Source organism: Hirundo rustica, chromosome 7 (genome assembly GCF_015227805.2).
Source record: "Hirundo rustica isolate bHirRus1 chromosome 7, bHirRus1.pri.v3, whole genome shotgun sequence".
Taxonomy (NCBI): domain Eukaryota; kingdom Metazoa; phylum Chordata; class Aves; order Passeriformes; family Hirundinidae; genus Hirundo; species Hirundo rustica.
In genome coordinates, this window is record NC_053456.1 from 13,740,242 (window position 1) to 13,762,312 (window position 22,071).

The 22,071-nt window shown below is 40.5% G+C and overlaps 1 long non-coding RNA gene across 1 annotated transcript; it reads right to left on the reverse strand.

The window, feature by feature from the left end:
• Nucleotides 1-642: 642 nt before the first annotated feature.
• LOC120755173 (uncharacterized) lies at nt 643-16,641 on the reverse strand. The gene is made up of 3 exons (XR_005701655.1): nt 16,545-16,641; nt 4,965-5,088; nt 643-2,420 (listed from the first exon to the last, which is right to left on the reverse strand). It is a non-coding gene; the product is annotated as an uncharacterized LOC120755173 (long non-coding RNA).
• Nucleotides 16,642-22,071: the final 5,430 nt, after the last annotated feature.

Sequence of the window (22,071 nt, forward strand, 5' to 3'; positions counted from 1 at the left end):
TCATCACCTTTGAAAGGTGCCCAAAGAAGCCCCACTGAGGTCACAAACAGGGTTTCTTCCACTGTCTAATCAAGACAACTCAGATGAAATGCAGATAAATCAATGAATTATGACTGTTATTCTAGTGTATCAGAAAAAAAAAAAAAAACAAAACCCAGACTATTTCTCAAATTTCTTACCCTTTTCTGGGATTTAGGATGTGAACAGTTGAAGTGCTTTCATTTTTTCTTGGGAATTAAAATATTCAATGCAAATTAAGCACTGGATGAAAACTTCCTAGTAAAACAATAGGCTGTGGGAAAGTGCTGACCCGATGAAACGTGAAGTTTCATAATAATAACTTGATTGTAAAGTTTCACTGGAAAAATTTTGCCTAAGTGAAGTCTGTGGGGAGTGGGAACTGTGTATGGTCTAATTTCCCATCCATCTAAAAGTTAAAGTGATATTTGAAATAATACTATTAATAATAGGGGTAAAATATTATCTTTTTGCCATGGCCAATTTTTATCTAAATTAAACATTTGGACAAACGGAATGAAACCTTTTGAGAATATGCTTTTCAGAACATGAGAAAAAATATCTATTATGTCAATAACAAAACTTAAACATTTATGACAAAAGTATCAAAAGAGTAGTGGTAACATTACTTCCATTTTTACTGTTTGCTCTATAACTTCAGAGGATCTGGTCTTACTCTCACAGCTATTTTCTTTCTTCTTCCAGAGAATTTACATGTAAGTGCCTCTACCTCTGCATTTGCAGAACTGCCTGTTGAGTGGTTGGGCCAGACAAAAATAGACCCCATATTTAGGAGCCTAGCCAGAGAAGCCCACTGAGGTAATAATAACAAATAATAAAAACTAACAAAGGTTAAAAAAGTAAAAAATTCTGTAGTTATACATTAAACTCACTTCATTCAGAGATCAAATATCTCAAAACTTCCATCTTCAAAGTGGCCAAAAGCAGGTTGCAACTTAGCTACTTTTGTGTGCACCTAGTCCATGCTGAGCCAGCCCAACCATGTCACTTGGGGGTGCAAGGTGCTCATGCCTGGAGGGTACAATGCTGAAAGTCTTTCTAAAAGGCATGAATATCTTGTTCCAGAAGGCGAATAGAGCAATGTCCTTAGTCAGAAACATGAACATCCCCCTCACTGTGTTTCTGGTTAAATGTATAGCTCAGGCACGTATAGAATAATAAATCACCTATAAAAGTCAATGAAGGAAGAAAAAAAACCAAAAAGCCACCAACATGAACAGCTTGAATAGCAATTTACAAAGTTGCTCAGCACAGCAATATTTAAAGCTGTTCTTCACTATATGTCATTTTCAGATAAGTTAATAAAGAAATATAGGAGAGAATCAATTTTTAGTAATCATTGCCATGTACAGTAGTGAAACCTCCAGGCTATTCAATTAATTCTAGATCATAATTATGACCCAGGAACAAATTGTATAAATCAGCATTTTTTTTTAATTTAACCATACAAATCAGACTCTGATCTTGAGTGCAGTTCAAGAGTTGTATACTTCGCAGCTCTTGCTGTCTCAGAAAATAGACTCTCCAAGGATTCAAGCCCCTAGAGGCATAAATTGCGCACACTTCAAATTCCACAGAGATCATGGTAATTATAGTAATTTTTGACTCAACATGTCACAGTGCCCCAAAGACACTCAGGTTCTTTAACAGAATGCAGAAAAGGAAAGTTGTCTGGATAATCTAATAAATTCTAGGTCTCAGATATAAAAGCAGATTTTAAAAATAACCAAACCCCATGCACCACAAAAAAAAAAAAAACCAAAGAAGTAGGGGTGGAGGGGTAGAAATACCCTCAAAATCTGAAACCCGTTCCAGTCCAGGATCAAACTCACTTGGAGAAGGCTACAGCAAAGAAAGCAGCTGAGTCTCCTACGCCTTGTAACACTTTTCCTTACTAGTGCAGTTATCCTCTCTGGATTTCAAAGCACGTTCTCGTTGCGGAATTACATTTACAGGTTTAGTCTTACAACGTATTTTAGAAGGCAGCCCCAGGCTCAGAGGTGAAGCCACTTACCTAAGAACATACAGTCAGTGAATATCAAAAACCATAAACAGAACTCCTTGGTTCAGGAGGTCTCCATACACTGTAGGAATGCACACACAGCGAGGGATGCCAACAACCGTCCCCACAGAATTCACAAGGTTCTTTTCTAAAATCAGTAGTAACTTGATTGTTGTCCTTTGGTTCTCAAGCAGTTTGGTCATCTCACTGGTCCTGTCCAGGGCCCGGGTCTCTGTCATTCATGCTGCATATCTGTTAGCTCGCTCCCCTGGCTGAATCCTGATGGTTTAAACATGGTCCTTGGCTGCTCATTCCAAGGATCGAGATGAGGACGTGACACCCCAAAGGCCCCTGTCCCTGCATCCCATGGGGTTCAGAGCTGCCATTCCAAACACAAAAATCAGATGTAAGCATGGGAGCTCAATAGGTAAAGTCACTGCTGTAATTAACCGACAAAGAGGCAGAAAAAATGGTCCAAGCCCCTTTTCTTTACTATATTTTTTGACTCCAACTCTAATTTCACCAATTAAGCAGACAGGCAAGTGATTAAAGTGATCATAAAAAGCGATGGTCTGCTTTCACCTTTATAATTATCAATTCAATTTACCATCAGTATCATACTTTGTTTTCCAATTTTTCAGCAGAATATTTGGATTTTAGAAGTATATTTTGTTTGAAGATAAATTGCACATGGCTATTACTATTGACAGGAGGCCTATAGCTTTCTTTTCTATGAACAACTGTTTGAATTGTGTTGTTGTCACTGCACACCAGTCTTTCCAACTAATGATGAAAGAAATGGGGCCCTCTTTCAGGAAAGTCTGGTGGTCATTCAGCTACTGATGCTTATCTCTGGCATTAATTTTTTACATATTCCCTTAAAATTAAGGGAGAGCTGTTAATCAGGAGCAATACAATTTCAGCTGCAGTGTCCTAATCCTGTACCTATTGTCTGGGCAAAATGTTTCCACCCATCGCAAGGTAAGTGATGGAAACATACAGACATAATAAAACTAATCATAATAGCTTAAAAAAAAATTTGAAAACGGGGATACCATTTGTAGCACATGTACAAGAAAAAATTGCCTTTTAAAAACATTCAAAGGTTAGGAAATATCATTGTGTTTTAATAGAGAAAACACTGTGACTACTGCAAATAAGACATAATTTGACCTATAATGAGAGTTGACCACAATTAATCTACATAATAAATGTTGAGTGAGGCTCTCTGTGTGAGCCTATCAAGATATTTTATTAGCTTATCTTTAAAACAGAAGAAAGAAGGTAATAAACATCAATCTTTGCATGTAACAATTTAGTCTTTCTTTCACAAATGCCTTCTTTGCAGACACCTCTTTTTAAAAAAAGCTAATCACAACCAGCCCAATTTCAAAACTAAAAAGCATCAGCTAAACATTCAGACTTTGAAAAACTTATCAAAATTCCCCAACAAATGACACTGTTAATTTGCAGATAGCTGAAGTACTAAGTCATCCTAACACAAAAAACTCTAAACACATGAAAAAGACATGACAGTTAAAAAAATGAAACATGAAAAAAGGGTATAGGCAGTTAAAGTAATTAACAAATATTTTGTTGACTTTAAAGTTCAAAGAATTTGTTACAGACAAAATTTATATATGTTATTTCACCATATACATTCCATACATCTTATAATACATTCTAAGAAATATATTCAAGATGCTTTTGAGATTCATGTGAAATTATATTGGCAATAATTTACATATATAATTTATTATAATTACTTCTTTTCACAAAAGAGAATGAAATCTTGAAATCAGAGAACCAAGTGGGACAAACACTCTGAAGAGGAGATATGAGGAAATCAAATGAAATGAAAAAAAAAAAAAACAAACCAGAAAATTTGGTAATTGAGTGACTACAATCAAATGTCCTGAGGTGAAACAAGGTACAGTGAAAAGGACCTAAAATGGCCAAAATTATTCCCACTAAAATCCCAAAATCAAGTAATAAAAGTAAACAAAGAGGTGAAGAAATTGAAGAAATGAAATGTTAAAAAAAACCCACAAAGTGCAGGGAACTGGACTAAAGTTGCCCAATTGATCTTCATTGAAATAACAAGATTTCACTCCCTTTGCTGAATTGAAATTAATTCTATTTTTGTAAACTATATTTCTGGGGTTTTTTGGTTCACTTCAGCTCCGACACTGCAACTTGGAGTGAGAGACAAATGATGACAGACATGGCTGGTGACACACGCTGAAGAGTTTGTCAGAACTCTAGAAAGTTCAATATTTACTTGTTTGTCCGTGCCTGACAGGGGGTGCGAGTCCGCTGCCAGCTGAAAGCACCAATTTGGACCTCTCACCATACGATGTGCCATGTTGCAGCACAGCATTAGGCCAGTCGGTTTTTAAAAAACTGTCCAATTCACAAGCTAGACCACTTACACTTGAGAGTAACATCCTTCTGAAGCTGAGGTGGCTCTAGGTAGATGCAGCAAGAGTGCTGTTCCCACACCCAGTCTCAGGATGACTCAGTGGCCCTGACCTACTCTGTACACAAAAAGCTTCCAACCCCTCAGCAACTGGATTAAGCGTTTTTTATGCACTGTGGTTTGTATCTTACCCAGTCATCTGAGGCCCATCAAAGTGTCTGACATTCCATAAGTTATGCTTTTGGCACTGGAAAATTTCTGCTTCAAGCAAAGCCAAACTCCTGATAGGAGCAGTCCCACAAGAGATCCTCAAATGAAAATATCATTTCTATTGGGAACCTCAGAGACCCAGAGTCCTGCAGTTATTCTTTGGGGATATTTGTTTTCCTTCAAAAGGACAGGTTTAAAATTAATCTCCTTTAGACAGCAATTGAACTTAAATATAATCAAACACATTACTTTGAAGCACTCATTTTTCATGTTTAAATTTTTATAGATACATACATAATAGTGGTCAAGCAAGAGATTTTCATGCTGGTTTCCAAAGTAGGTCAATCTCAGCACTGCCTGGCCATAGAGGAGGTGACACAAGGAACCAGATATAAATGCAGCATCTACTGCTTATTACCTGTGGGGTAGAATAGACTATTTCAGTAGAAAGCGCCCTACACTGATGATGCAGTCCAAATTTTCTTGCATTTCCATTCCTTGACCCCTCAGCCCCAGCAGTTAAGCTTCAGGTCCCATCATTCTGAAAATAAAACAGCAGCTATGCGTTTTCTCAGGCACAAAGTCTAGCAGAGATGGTGAGGAAGACTCCAGTCTAGCCCGCACTCTTCTTAATTCCAACTGAGCCCCTGTAACTATCTATGCTGCCAGCTGCAGCTTCGGCTATGACATCAGGGTCTGGGCACAAGGATGGTGGCAAACACATCATGATATAGCCTTTTTGCCCTGCTCTTGCTCTTTTGGAGCCACACAAGCTGAAAAACTCATAAACAGCAATCAGACTCAGCTTGATGACTTCTTCACCCTCCCCAAGCTGTTTAACTTTCCTAGCACAGAGTGCTTTGGGCACAGGATAGACAGGCTGCATAGTTCAGGTTTGTTTTCTCTTCCATTATGGTTTATAAGATTTTCCTTCAAAACTGATTCATTGCACAATGACTAGAGAAAATGAAAGCCTTGAACTACCTTTCTGGTCATTGTATCCTGTCCTCAGTTTCCACATTAGGCAAGCTGAACTGCAGAAGTTATATTCAAGGGAAGGTAGGCTTGTCTCTAAATAATTGCCCTTATTACTACAGGAGTTTAAAATGTGGGCGCACTAAGTCATTCCAGTGTTTGGTCCAAACTCAGATTGGGCCTAACCAGTAGGAAGAAAATATTTAAATGAAATTGCAGAAGCCAGCTTTACAGTGTTTATACTCTGTAGAATAAATATCCTCCAAGTGTTTCCTTTCTTGACTTCTAAATCAAGTTTGTCACAATGGAAGTGTGGATCGGTATGATATTCTCTCTACAAAGAAACAGCAACCACAGGGATTGGAATTAAATTATTAATTTCAGAGAAAAGCATTTACCTCTAAATTCAATCAGGCAGGGTGTTGACTATATAGCAATCAGAGCACAGTTGAAAGCAAAATGAAAATCTGTAGCCATTCTGAGTGTGAATTGGACTTGAATTGTACATTATGAAATTCAATATATAGAATGGGTTAAAATATTTTCAAAATCTCATAAAAAGCTTTGACTGTGATCAGCCTCAACAAACCCCAAATGCTTACTGTGGTGCCTTAGCCTTTTTGTTCTGCCATATTCCCAACTAATCCCTTTGCAGAGGATACTGAGGCGAGGGGGTGGGTAATGAGAATTTTTTTTTTTTGTAACTAAATTGGAGTATGGTGCTATTCAAAAGGATGAATATTTTAATGTAGGGGGAAGTGGGGGGGTGGGTTGGGGGTTTTATGTTGTTTTGGTGTTCTTTCAATGATGCTCTGTGACTTAGTGTAGAAGCAGCTCTCAATTGGCAGATTGCTGCAATTTTCCATTGCTCTAGTCTGCACACTTGTTAGAAAGCTCAGACCTTTAACCTCTTACCAGATATGTCTATACTGGATATTATGGTTCAAGTACAGTGTTGAAGTCCTGTTCACAAGCCAGATCTAGCACAAAACCAAGTTAAAATAACATTGAGCATGCATGAATAAATCTGCCCATGTCTAATGCAGACAGGTACCTGGCTACAGCTGACTGGGATGATCTACAGAGTTTTCTTGTGTATGTTGACAATCTGATAATATCTTCACTGAAAGCTGTTCCAGGTTCATAGGCCTTGTTACATGGTTCAAGAGAGGCAGGTTCAAACGGAGGGGATTTGTGCTGCCTCTCTGCTGTGATGTGTGCATGAGAACAGAATCTCCTCTCCTACAATGCATTTTTCTCAGAGTAGTTACCAATATGAAAATGTTCTGATAGTCAGACAAAGGAAAACACACTGCTGTCAGCTATTGGGCTTCATGGTCCAAAATACAGATCAGGGGACACCATGCCAAGGCTCAAGGCAAGGACTGCTATTGCTTCAAGAGGCAATGACTACCAAAAGCAGCCTAAGATGAGTTGGATGAAAGACATCTAACCCATGGTTCCTCTGACTTCTGAGGGACCCTCTGGAGGAAATATCTTTGTTTACCATAACCTGTAGAGCAATAGCATTTCTAAATTGTCCTATGGAAATAAATGATAGCACAACCATCAAGTGGCCAAACCCACTTCCCTCATGCACAGAAAGGAAACAAAACTCAGATCCACAGAAGGAAATTAGTTCTTACACAACAAATGTTTTCATTTTAGTTTTAATCAGCTTTTAGGACCCCAGCTGAAGAATCCATGACTGAGTTTTGGCTTCAAGTTCTTTGCTCTCTAAGAAAAGGATAATATAAGCACCAAGACACAGCATACCTTGTGGGAGGATCTCCTCAGTTTCTCAAAGCTTTTCCAGTTTTCCTCACTGTCTGATAGCTTCACTGGCCCAGGAAAAATGTCTCCCAAAGCCCTGAAATTATCTTTCTGTGCATAATATTGACAGATGATCACTTTGGACACCCATCCATTTATTCTCAAGCCTTACTCAGAGCAAAGTGAGATCATCTTCAGCTTGACTTTGTACAGCAAGCAGGTGTGTCATGGATGGGAAAAAACTTCAGCAGTTCTTGCTATATGCAAACACAGAGAAGAGGACTGATCAAGCTTGTCAGTCATCACACCTTTCACAAAGTTCGGAAAATAGTCAGATGTATTCTTCGAAAAGGACAGATTCATCCTCTCAATGCTAAATGTCACCCAGAGTAGAGTAAAATAGTTGATCTCTACATTAAAACCTTCTCTCAGGGATATGAGAACTTGCCTTTAGCCTCAATCTTTGTTAAAAGGTGAAATTTCCAGGAGGAAAATCAGCCACCTTTCCCATCATTTCCTTGCCTCATGAAATATGCAAGAGAATGCTGGCAATGAACCCTGCCTCAATTCATCAAAACACCATTCCTGAAGCTTAAACTTTCACTTTGTGCAGCACAAAAAAGTCACCAGCTGATGGTAGGTTAAATCCATACTGATGGTCTCAGTGCATCAATTATTAAGCAGGACTTTCAACCACATCATTTAATATGACAAAATGTTTCTTAAGAATTGTGAAATTATCATCAAAAAAAAAAATTTAGCAAGATTATAAAGAACCCATCATGCTCAGTGGCCTATGTTCAGAGATATAGAGCATTCCTTCCACTTACTTTAACACAGCAGTAGCACTCAATAGCTTCAGGCTGTAATTAACAGCACAAAGCTCTCTTACTGGGAGACAGGATAACAATTCAGCAAAGTATATCTATATTCTGCAGCAGGTTCCTGAGATGCTCAGGGTTTAAATAGCTTTTAAAGCAAAGCTAAAGGAAGTTGCACAAATTATAGTTAGTACAGGTGAAGAGAAGCCACAGAAGCCAAGGACTAATACAGGAAATTAACACCCTTAATTAATTCTGCTGGCATAGCTTGCCAGCTCCAATCAAAAATGCTGCAGTGTAAGTTGTTCTCCACAGTTCTGAGGCTTTAGAAACATTATGTACCAAGCCACTTCTAAAGCAAATGCCATCCCTTCTCTTGGAATAATACTACAGCATTAAAAAATAAAAGCTGTAAGGATGGTCTTGGTCTTAGAGCTCATGGAAAAGAGGTTGGAAATATTTTTTGCTTGAGGAACCAAAAAACCAAGAGAATTCAGGATTCTTCTGCAAAGATCAGATTCTCATCCTTTGACCTGCAAATTTTGTGCAAGTAAGGGGCAATTGCTACAGCTTTTAGTCCATTCCTAGAGACTTTTTAGGACAACACACTGGATAAATAAATTGTTCTGATGGTGATAGCCTCTTCTTTCCTAGGGGTCTAATCTTCCATGCTTTTGTAAATAGAAGGGGATAGGTTGCAGAACAACTGTGCACTCATAGGTGTCAATGTTTAAGGATATTTTCACTTAACCACAAATATCTAAGTCATCCCAGGACAGCTCAGTTGCAGCAGACCTGCAGATCATTGCTATGAAAATTATCCCAAATAATGTCAATTTACCACATTCAAAAAACACTGCAGAAAAGAGGCTGGTCTGCATTTCTACCTTGTGGAAGTTGTCTGATGTCCGGACATCCAGGACTAATTGGTGGATTTTTTTTAAACAAAACTATCACAAGGGGAAAAGAGCAGCCTCATAAAATTGTTCTGGTCAGGAAGTTTATAACATCTTGGATTCCCTCCCTGGTGGCAGAAGGGCCCTTTTCATCAAGCTGCACTTGTAGGACGTTGTTAGACTGAGTTAACAGGTGCTGGATGGTGCAAAATTACACCCAGCTCTACCATTTCTAGGTGAGAAAGGAAATCTCTTACAGTTGTAACAAATGAGCAGGATGCACAACAAAAACCCAAAACTGTAGATTCCCTATGAAGCAGGAAAGCCCCGTGTCCATCAATTCAGTCTTTCTCTGCCTTGGTACATCATTCTTGACAATGAGTCCGGAGAAGTTTACTCTGTTCATCTTGGCTATGGTTACTGCAAACTCACTTGGGAAGGAATTTTCTCCCATTATGTGTGTGTACATCTGGTGGCTGTCACAGAGGAATCCTGTTAGCTCAGATCTGGGGCGTATTCTTTTGATGCTACTACTACTATCAGTAAAAATGTCACTTCTCTTATCAGCAGCTTGATCCGCAGTGAACTTTCCAACCCATAGTCTCACTGGCTTCACTTTTTTCCCTGGGACTTAAAATGGAAATCTCAAAGCAACTCCTGCAGAAAATTTAACTTTTGTTAAACTACAATCAGTGTAATTCAGAGGCTAGAGCATTTCTTTCTTGGTATATAAACATGGATTTTGTTGCTAGATAAGTTAGAAGGAAAACCAATAAAAATGTTTTAAACCTGTGCAACAAATCTTTTTTTACCTCCCACCTGGAAAAGGTAAAGGATCAATACTTAAAACATGATGTGATTTTTTTTTACATTTTTTTTACATTTAAAATCAATGTTTACTCGAACTGCTTGAGACTAATTAAATTACTAGTACTAAGGAAAAAAGGTATCTTGAGATGTCAGCTATTCTGCAACCACTCACAATGACAAGAGTATTTTTTGCAGTAGTTGAAAAGCAACCTATAAGATCCCTTTCTGGTTTATTTCTGTTTACCATAGCTGTGTTCTCTATATTCTCCCTCCTAATGAAGGGAGAAAAAATAAGCTTAGAAGCAGCAGCAGAAGTAATGCTCATGTCACATACCTTCAGATCTCTGTGTTTGGGGCTGGCTGCAAGTTCTTTGCCTTCCTTCATCTTCAGATATGCAGAAGTTCTGGTAATAAGATGTGTCACCTCAAAAGTACAACAAGCTTCAAAGCACCCAGGTCAGTGCGCACCTTGGGGACTGTGGTGCATGATTTCCCCTGCGCAGTTTCCCCAGCCTGTAGCTCCACAAGATGCCAGCTTGACAGCAAAGTACAGGGCAATCCTATCCTGCCCAATTCCTCTGAGTTTCTGCTCCTATTTCTCCAGCTTTGCACTCTTTCAGCTTGCTGACCTGCTTGCCACAAACATCAGCTGTATTATTACACTTAAAAACAGTCCTTTATTTATTCTTATGCCAGTTTCACATTTGCATTGTGGGTATTCTTAACTTGAAACTCAAAATACATGAAGACAGTAAAGCAGACTGCTGAAAGATGAGCTTATTTAATAAATCCTTACCCACTTCTCCATAATAGCCATTTAAACTGGTTTTAATACTCATGCCCCCAAGATGGAAGGTAGCAAGAAAAAAAATCCTCACTTCAGAAAGATTAGACACTCAATATAAGATTATTTATTAGCATTAATTAACAATCCTTTTAAAAAATAATCAACAGGGTATTTTCTTAGTGTGATTAACTACTTCTTAAATCAAAGTGAAGGCAATTCAGAAACAGTGTCCTGCATTGTCAAAAAGAGACAGGTGTGGCTCACAAGAGTAAGATTCAGGCTGAATAGTAAAATACCCATCAGAGAAGAAATTCAAGACTAGGATTTTTCTTATCTCCTTGTGTCAGATAAGTGACACACCAGATTACACATCTATCCCCAAAATGAAAGGGAAGTAAAAGTTTTGGAAGACTCAGCCTCAAGTTTACTGAAGCAAATGAAATATGGATCTGTAATGGTAGGGCTGTCAGAGATAGATGTCAAGGGTGACATTAAAAACTTCTTTAGATAAAGCCTGGATGGGTTTGTTTGTTGACCAGCAATCTTGGGGAAGATGCAAGAGGCTGTTACAGCAGCACAAAACATACTTGAAGAATGGTTCTGGAGAACTGTTAACACTTGAACTAACCATCATCTCCCCTGAGTTAGGTTCAGAAAATGCCAGTATTGAAAAGTTGGGCTTCTAACATTAATCTTTAAACACAGTGCTCATGTTGTAAACATGTATATCTTGACAATCTATGGCTTCTAAAATCTAAAAAGACTGATGGCAAGCAAACAAATGTTGTTATAAAAAAAGAAGGTCTTAATCACTTCTGCAGAATAACGATGGACTCCATCCAATTTAAAAACCTGTCTGAACAAAGTGCTCTACTAAATGTTTTTGGGGGGCATAAACTAAAGAGAACATAAACAGAGGGAAAAAAAAACAACCACAACAATATGTCAACGACTTTGCAGCAGGCACATGAGGATAACAAGTTCATTTGGAACCTGCTTCTATACTGCACTGCATTGCCAGGAACTCAGCTCCACACAGACACCCTTTCTCTCCCCCAGTGAGATGGGGGAGAGAATTAAAACAGTAAAAGTAAGAACACTCCTGGGTTGAGATAAAGACAGGGTAGGAGGTAATGCAGCAGTAGGAAAGACCATATTTTATGTTTCATATGTTATCTTCTTACTGACATGTCTCTTATTTATGCAATGGCTCAGCCCACATTTCAAAGACTTCCAGGAACTGCAATAACCTTGGAGAAATACACAATAGGGCAATGAAGTATCCCTACAAAAACTTCATTCTAAAATTGTTGAAAACATTTTTAATAGAAGAAAATTTCTCCCAGGGTGGTTTAAAGCACGCTACACAGCCACTTTAATTTTATATTCTCTAAGCAACAATATAGGCTTATAAGAAAGAAGAAAACAGTGTCAGGAAGTTACTAGAAAAATCAAAGAGCACAAGATTTAATTTATACAATTGACACCATGAGAAAGCAGATTTTAAAAAATGCTACACTCCTATCTACCTCAAATTTCTCAGCCTGAGCAACTGAATGCTAAAATCCACACGTCACTTGGTGCTCCCTCGGTTTTAGCTGCCAATGTTGATACTATTTCTGTCCTCTGAGCAGAATAGCAGCCACAAGGTTATGGTCACTTATTTTTGGAGATAATAAAGCTCATCTGGCCTAATTAGGATAAAGCAGAGCCCAGCCATAAGGGGTCACCAGGGAAAGCAGAGCTGCTGCCATGCAGTAAGCTGGGTTCCTGTAGTAGAACATCCCATTTGTGAGCTGGCTGCGCTCCACAGCCCTCCTGCATTCTGGCACTGCTGACAGTACCTGCCTGGGGTGACACAAATAGAGACAACTCTCTGGGCCAACCTCCATCAGATGCAGTTTAATTGATTTTTTTATGATGGAGCAGCACACCATAAAATTGAGAGCAGGGGGAAAAGACCATTTTAATTTCTCAGCTAGGCAGGAGAAATGACACATTTGTCCGTGTGAGGCCCATCAGTGCTGCAGCTGAGCCAGCTCTGCCTTCCCATGTGTTTGTTAACCAGGTCTTAACAAAGATGTTGTTGAAGGTTTGTGCGATTGAAAGCAGAGTGGTGAGGAAAGGATATAAAAGGATCAGCATGAAGATTCTGCTTCTACATTATCCTTATCAAATAAGGATACTCTTTAAGGCAGAACACTTTTACTCTTCTTCCATCACTTCTCTGCATTTCATGACTAATTTCCTACAATAAGGACCAGGACAAGAAATAATCAGGTTGGTTTCATAGTTTCTCAAAACTTTGTTTCCGATTAGCAAAGGATCAGCTTGGAGATTTGGTCAGTACCTGCATTTATAGAGGACATATATTGCCTTGAAAATGGAAGGAACCATCAGAAATAATGGTCTATAAACAAAGCTATAATTCTCCTGGCTCTTAAAAGTATATCAGAAGACCTAAACTGGACAACAGCTAAGAATACAACAGGGCAAGGAGGTTGAGTACGTCTATATCAGGAGAAAGAGAGCAATGTAACTCAATAATCCCCTCTCTGTTCTCCTCAAAGTGTTTTAGAACTCCCCTCTGTAGACTTGATCTCCAAAATAGATGAAAAGAGAGCTTACATGTCACTAAACAGTAACCAAAAAGTACCACAGTATACCAATTAATTTGACTTTAATTACAATGGTTAAGCCTTGGTGCCACATTTATCTCACATTCCTCTCTGCTGCAGTGCAAAGGGTAGCAATGAGTGTGGTGTCGTTGGATTGACTGCCACAGGTTACTGCCAAATATCAATTGGTGCAGGATAGAGAGCGCAACAACCACAATGGACTTCGAACCTGCTTGATGCACCCTGAGCAGAGCACTCACCGACAGATGTTAAGCTGCTGGTCAGGTGATCCCAGACACAAGGTTTACTACAGGATGGAGAATTCAAGTAGATCAGAAAGAGGCAAAACCCAAGTGTGGAGAGTATCAAGGTATTTTTCAGTCAATGAACTTTTACAGACTCTGGTAGCTTTGTACCTCATCGGCCAAAAAGCACCAATTTTGAGTATAACCCAATGCCAACATTAGCTTCTGGTCCTGACTGTTAAAATCTGGAATAATCCTAGTGACATCAAATACTTTAGGAGAGTATTTCTCTAAGAAATACATTAAGATTTCTTTAAGAGCAAAAGAAAAACTTGTGGAGAAGACCCATATGCTACCTCTAGCTTTGTGTCAGCTCAAATGTTGAACTGTCTCCAGGAGGTAACTTTGACTAAGGTCTGAAAACAGGATACAATGGGATCTGAGTGTAGGTCACTGCAGAAAGTTGCAGAAAGGAAAAGGTGTTACTGCAGAGGAGTAAACAAGAATTATTAAATTCTCAGCCCTCCTTTTTTTACAGTGAATTTTGACCAAGGAGGCTTGGGGGAATACATCTAGCAATCACAAATCATGGTAGTACCCGCTTTGCTCAACTGGTCATGCTGAGCACTGTATCCAGCTGAATGCAGTACCCTCAGGTGCAGAAATTTGGCATGCTTGAAACTATAGAGAAAGAGAGCTGAAGTCTGTTCCTTGTAAATCTAACAGCACCAAAGGCACTGAACTACCCAGAAGACCTTGGTGCAAAATTATCAGTAAAAGAGAACTCAAAATCCTCCTTGCTCTTCTTTTTATCTCTGCTCTCTTTCAGAAGTCAAGACTGTACCTTCCTTCTACACTTGAATAATGAAGGTCTTCAGACCCTCTGAGATTTTCTTGGAGGGTCTCCAGCCATCACCCCACCAAATGATTGTACCAAAGATGATAAATATTGCATTCCTCAAACACGGAGACAAATCTTGGTGAACAGGATTCTATGTTTCCTTTTATTCTGGGACGGTGAAATCAAACATTATCTCACACTTTTCCAGTGCAAAAACTAGTTGTATTTCTTTGGAATTTTAAGTTTTTTCTTTTTTTACTATGTTGCTGGGGAAAGTTAGCAGTGAATACCCATAAGGTTGAGAGCTACAGGAGGTGAGAGGAAAAAAATCTGTGCTGCACATATAATAAACTGTAACTAACCCCCATCCAGCAAAGATGTCAAGCTCCAGCAATCCCAGCTTCAGAATAAAGTCATTTCCATATCACCTAATGAAGGATGCACAGACATTTTTTATTACCATTAATTTATTAAATGGGCAAGGGCACCAGCAATCATCAGCCTCATTATAACCCTGAGAGAAGTTGCTGAAAATCATGGTGGGGGGGGGGGGGTCGGGGGGGAACGACAGGGCAAGGGGAATTAACTGCCCACACAAACTACAGCTGCCTACTAGGATTCTGAAGTGTCATCCTTCTAATGCTATTTGTGAGGACAGTCAGATTTAATTAACTGCTTAATGCTCAAGTATTCCTTCAAGAGCTTGTTTTGATGGGGGAAAAAAATAAGAAAACCACACAACAATAGAGCTCCCAAAACCTGCCTAAACTGCACTGATTTTCAGAGTTGGCCAGAGGAAAATAATACCTCTAAACTGCTGTGGACATGCAGAGCTTGATACAAATTTATTCCATACTTCTTATGCCATTAGAGGTGTTTCCTTATATTTTCTCCTGTCTGTGAAATATTTTTTCAGCTTGTCACATTTGTGGGAAACCTCCAGACACTTAAAAAGCTCTTTAGACTGTTATCACGAAGTCATACACATGTGTACGCTGCAGAGAACTGCCAATCACAGTCACTACTGTCCTGTGCACATTTTGGAAATTATTTTGAGCACAGACCATGGTGAGGGTGGAAGGGGCCCAACTGTCCCAGTCAGTGACTGGAGCCTGCACTTGGAGACCACAGAGCAAATTCCCCACTCTTAAATGCTGACAACCTGCTGAGGGAATTTAGCCTCTTGCTATAGGTAGCCCCTGAACAAAGGGCTAAGATGATAAGTTCTAGGGCAGTATTACTCTAGCCACGATGTAACCCATTAATGGCACAGATAAATTGCTATTCCTGAACTGTTAAACCAGACCTTTCATGCTTGTCCACAGCCTCCTAGTTATCTGACAGAAATGTTTTGCTTTCTTTCAAAGTTGCTTCCATTTTTTCCTCCAGCATCCACCCAGCACCAAGATAGATTTGCCTGTAAAGTCATTTCATTAAAATAATTTTTCATTAAAGCCTGAGGACCATGACAAACTTTACCCAATTGAAAGGGTATTTCACTTCTTACACCAATAGATTAATTGATACGTTGGTTCTGTCCCCAAACTCAGATGACGATGAAGCAACTTCTTCCAGGCCACAGGATTTTAAAAAGTCAGCAGCACCTTAGGGCTTCATCAACCTAAAAAAGGCTAGTATTTTCATGTCACTGGCCTTGAGAGAAATTTCACTAGGGGACATGCAAGATCTTCAGGGATTTCCAAGCACAGCTGGGAACTGCTGGGTGAGGTGACTGCCTTAAGAGCAGAGGTTCTTTAGAGCTCAGCACACTTGAAACCAGAATCTTTAGGGAGAGGCAAGTACAACAAGAGGCTATGGAGCTGGAAGCACATTTCACTCAAGGGCCAGGGCTACTTTATGCTCCTGCTGGTTTTTCAGAAAGGCAAAACTTCTATATCATATTCCATATGCATATAAATATATCTGGGAGGGAACAATAAAATAAGCCATTTTCTCTGTCACCTCTAATAATTCCTGCCAAGTATTAAAAACTGCTTCTTTTCTAATACTTTCTCTCTTTGCCTACCATCACATTAACTCAGAGGGCACCTGGGAAGCTTGACTTGGAATTACTCCTCCCCTTATTCATCTCTCTTGAAAATTCTTACCTCTGCCACCCCAAGCTCCTCATCTCACAGTCCTTCCCTCCTCAGTCTGCTTTCCACCAGCACACCATGCCCTCTCACAAGGAAGCATGTTTTATGGATGACTCACTAAGCACTAAGGTGCAGCTACTTCCATTAATTTGCTGCCTTGGTAAATAATTTACAGCTTCTTAGCTGAAAGTACACAGCTGGAACAAGACAGCCATCAGGGGAGTGCCACAGGTGGATTACCCACCCAAACAAATCCTGTCTGCATCAGGCTTTTTTTTGTTGTTCTTGTTCAGCAATAAGCACCAGCAATTTTGAGCTCATCAGATCTGAAGTCTCACCCTTTCTGTTATCACTATTTCTTCTGTGGCAGTGCCTAGAAATCACGTATGTTGATTACTGAAACACAGTTTCAGGCAGCAGAAGTGGAACAAGACACCAAGAGCACAGTGAAAGGCCAAACTCACCTCTCCACAGCTAGTTTAGAAACTAAGAATGACAAACGAGCATGGCTTGCTCTCTCTGCCTTTTTTCCTCTATTTTCTTCCACTCAGTTGCCTCCTTGCCCTACAGTACCCAGGCACTTATACACAGATGTTCCTAAGAAGATTCCTGAGAATATTTGTTAAAATCAACCCTTGTCCTTACCCTCCTCCTATTTCTATCTGAATAATACCGTCCCTACCATCACAGAAGCAGGACATTTATGAAGATACGCAAGTAGGAGAAAGACAGGGTTGAGGTAACACACAAGGAGGCTGTGAATTTGCAGTGTGTTGGGGGAAAAAAATTACTACCAGAGAAGTAGGAAAGGGAATTAAATTTTGTGCCACTGAGTAACACCTGGAACTTGTTGAAATCAACAGGGAATGTCCCAGGAGTATCCCTCCAGTGACCTACATGACACACCCCATTCTTATGTTCTCTTCCTTGTTAGGGGATATTCATCTAGATGCATTCAGAAGAAACTCCTAGCCTCATGTTTTCCTAACTTGCTTTTTCTCCTTATTCATGTCCTTAATCCTGAAAGTGATCTTGGGGCTTAATATTCCCTGCTTGACATTAACCGGTGCTGTGGACTGATATGGTGGAGATGATTGCTGGAGTATCTGCAAATGAGTGGAAAAAACATGACCTGTCTGCTTTAGCTACAGCACTTTAGCATCTTGTTGTAGGGAAACAGACACCTTGGGAGTACCCAAACACAGCTTTCCTTGAAAAAAAAAGAAATAACAGCCTTTGGCCCCATCATGGTGCACACACTGGAGCAATGCAAGGGAGGCAAGCGTGCCTGCAGGCAGCAGCCCGCAGCAGCCCTGCCAAAAGACCTCCCCTGCCCCAGCAATCCGGTCAGTGATCCGAGGTGCTGCCCAGGTCCACAGATACCCTGCCAGTTTTACCTTTCATGAGGAACCCAACCCCTGCAGTGTTTCAGCTCAACACCATCCACGTGTCAGCCTCTTGTTGTATTAACCTTGGTGTCTGCAGTGTATATGCCAATATCTTCACCTGAGCCAAAGCTCTCTCCTGGGTGTTAGAGCATCCTCTGATGGCAGCCAGTAGCAGGGATGTTTGCCCTGCTCAGGGATATCCTGCTGTTAATTGCTGTGAGTACTGATCTCTTCCATCTTGAATATCTAATTTAGTGAAAATTATGATTTACAGGGAAAGTTACTATGACTTACAACAAAACTACCATGTATAATGGTGTTAATTTGGATTTAACCAGTGCTTTCCCCAGGATCACAGCAGAAATAACAGAAAGCAGCTGGTCAGTCCAGCTCATGTGCGGGTAAAATATCCCAAGTATTTTTCTCAGCACTGTGGCGGGATGGCAGAGCCAAAGGACTGTCATTATGGGACAGTGAAGCAGCAACATTCACTGAAATTGCTAAAGCTGTAAATGTCACTGTCCTGATGGGGGAAAATTAGCAGACTCCCTCCGGACTTTGTCTCATATGGATTATGTCTCATCATGAGGAGCGCATGTAGTAGTAAAGTATTAATTTCTTGCACCAATTTGCTCACAAAGGGTTTGAACCATGGTGCCTTAGCACTGGTTCCATGCTGAGGCATTTTTGGGTGACATCCTCCCCTAAACAGGGTGTTTGACTCAGAGCAGTGCTGGACTGTCACACAGGGCTCCCATGTTCCAGTCACTGCGGGGACCCGATTTGCACTCTCAAAAGAGGTATTGTTACTCTGGAAAAAGTGCCTGGATGAGCTAAAGGAGTCAGAGTGAACCTGTGCTTCAACAGCGCTTTAAATTAAACTCAGATGTCACCTAAGATAAGGCAGAGCTGAAAGAGGATTATTTCAAAATAAAAACAGGAAGAGAGCAAGGGCACTAGGGTAAACAAAAGACCTCACTATGGGGCTGGCTGGTTTGATGAGCAGCGTGCAGCACTTTACTGAGATTCCACACTGGGGGCAGAGGTGAGATTACTTTTTGGAAAGGTAATCTCTACACTAATGTTTAGCAATAATAGCACTTTGCCCTTAAATTGCGTGTCCCAACTCTGGATCAGACTCAGTGCAAACAGCTACTTCATAGCTTTGTGGGAGGAAGTGCATTTATTAATTACATGGCAGACAATATCAAGGGTGCTACCTGTGCCTTCCTTCTCTTGCAAGGCTGCTCGGGATCAGGGCAATATTGGACCAGATGGTGTGCAATTACGCAGTTTAAGAACATGTTTTAATCTGAACGAACCTACATCTTAGATGTCCTTAAATTATTTAAGCACCTAAGTCAACACAGGCACTAAACAATTGCCTTTGGCTTTCATGTACACAAACTAAGGCTCCAAATATCTTAATACATGTACTTCGCTAGATTCAAGAAGCAGAAAGTTATCCTATGTAAGGACATTACACAGAGAATAAATTCCAAATGAGTTCCAGGGTAAACTAGGTCAATAATGTAAAGTCAGGATCACAGGCTGGTTGTTAATGGGTGCAAGACTGTGTTGTAGTCAAAAAGTTAATTTTCCTACAAGTCCCTCACAGCTCAGAGGAGCAAGAAGAGGACTCAGGAGTCTTGTCCGGACAGTATTCCTCCCTCAGGCATGCAAACATCCTCTTCACCCTGAAACCAAAAGTCAGAGGGTACTTTAAGCCAAGTACAACATGTGGAAACACAGCCCAAAGCCTCAGGACACCAGAGGGATGTTTTACTATCTTTGCTCAGTTTTGACAAGTGTGAGTAATGTGAGCACTGGGGCATCTTCCAGCCGCAGGGAAATTATTTAAAAGAAGCTCTCAATAACCACAGTATGACACATTGGGGACAGGCCATGGGAAGGAGAGAGGGGCAAAGCCTACTTTCAGCAGTGTGAAGACAAGGCTGTCTATCCCTGGCTTTGCTGAATGGCAATTACACCTGGCAAATCTGTCTCTTTATTGCCTCTTAGGCAGTTGTACAGAGATGCTGCTGCACCTGCTCCTCGGGCTGAGTGACAGCCAGGCTGCGGAGAAAAGCAGGCGGTTAGCGGGTGCAGGAAAGCATATGATACTTGTCAGGGCCAATCTGGCTGACAACTCTGTTGTGCCAGGTCTTCCCAGGCTGGCTAGAGAACCATAAAATTGGACCCAATCTCTAGTGCAGCCAGCCTTTGCTGGGCCAGGGGGAGGGCAGGGCAGAGGCAGCTGTTTCAGCAGGGCTCAGGCAGATTAGCAGCGCTAATCTCTGCCAGCAACAGGGACCCACCCTGTGCTGCGATTTCTCACCCAAACAGTAGAACTACAGAGTAATCCTTTGCTATCTAAAAAACAGCCTAGAGGTGCTTTCACAAAACAAAGGCCAAGATATGCCGTTGGCACAAAGCATCAGTGCACCCAAGACATCTGAGAAGCTGAACATCCAGCTGGGTGCAGCCCAGCCAGGAAGATGGGCTGCAAAAGTCCCACTTCTGCACACTGGCAGCACTGGTAGGGCACGTGATGTCAGCCTCTTTGCTGGCTGATGAGGAAGCACCCTTCCCAAGGGGTTTCCATTTGCTTGCCCAATAGATAGGAAGTTTATCCAGGAAAGAGCAGGTAGTGCAAAGCCAACCTTCTGGCTGTCCCAGCTTTGCAGAAGGGTACGGAGTTGTGTGGACTTATCGTGCATGTACAGACCAGTTTTATTTTGTTAAATATTGATAAAACTAAATATTTTGTTAAAATATGAATGGTTTTCACTTTGTCTTCTTGGACTGCAGTTTCAGTAAAACTGAGAACTGGGGCTCCCTGAACCATAGGACTGCCTTCTGGGTGATAGATTTTTGGCCTTAAGGACTTAAGTTTTCCTCCACTGCCCTGAGCATTGCAAGGCTCCTCTAATAAAATGAGAGAAAAAAAAAATTTTTTTTAATCAACCTGCTACTTGTATTACAACGGAGACTAATCAGAGTCCCATCACATCCCAGTGTGCATACAAATCGAAGGAGCAAAAAGCCAGGAAAGGAAAAGGAGATGAGAGGACAGAGAGTGCCCCCAGGTCACCCTGGAGCAATGGCGGGGTACAGGCCAGCTCTCTTCAGTGTAGGCTAGAATGCCAGTGAAAGCCCCATGAAAAGTTTTTAACTGTTCATTTAAAATGGCACTTGTATTCTTCATGCTGAATACATTTCTTTCACTACCTATAGACACATTCCCTAGGTGATATACCTCAGTAAATCGTTGTGTTACTCTGTGCCTTGCACTTGGGATTGCACTTCATCAATACATCAACAATGTATGAAGAAATTATGGGTAAGAATTGGAATTTGTATCTACCAAAAACCAGTTTCTGACTGCTCTCAAGACAGCTTTATATCTTCCAGACTTCATTAAATTCTTTTTAATAAAGATGGTAAGAATCAGGAGAGGATTAAATATGTTTATTCTGGGTTTACATTTAGGATCAAATCTCTGACTCTAGCAAACAAGGCAGGTCCTTTACTACAGATTCTGCAAGCAGGTAAGATCTGACCCTGAGTAGCTAATGCAGTAAAAATACTACCCAAGCAACAGTAAATCTCTGGATTAATAATGGACGGGGAGGCTGAAGTGGACTGCACAAAATCTGAGTTCAATTTTTGTGTGGAACCTGGATGGAGACATAATGGATGCCCTTCCCACAGGTCTGTAGATGTGCTCTTATTTGTTATGGCAATATGGCAGGTGGAAAATAAAATTGAGCCTTTTCCAGAGCAGAGGTGGACTCATTTTTATGGTCCTGCCATGGTGCTATGATGACCTTTGGCTGTTTTAATGGTTTTGGTTTGTATGCTACTGCAAGGTGAAAAATGTGCCACATTCTGCACCAAGAGAGAAAAATATCTGCTTATCTCAAAATAGACTGAAGAGAGAAAAGGAAGGACACAGGGACAGCAAGGAGCCCTACATATGCTCCCATAATAGCCATCAGTTGAGAAAGTCCAGGTTTATTGGCAGCTGTTTTTCTCTCCTTTCTCTTTCCAAAGCCAGACTCCTATTAAACTGCCATTCTTGTCCCAGAGACCCTGAACTAAACCTACTTAACAAAAAAGGAGAAATGACAGATCAGGACCAGAATTTA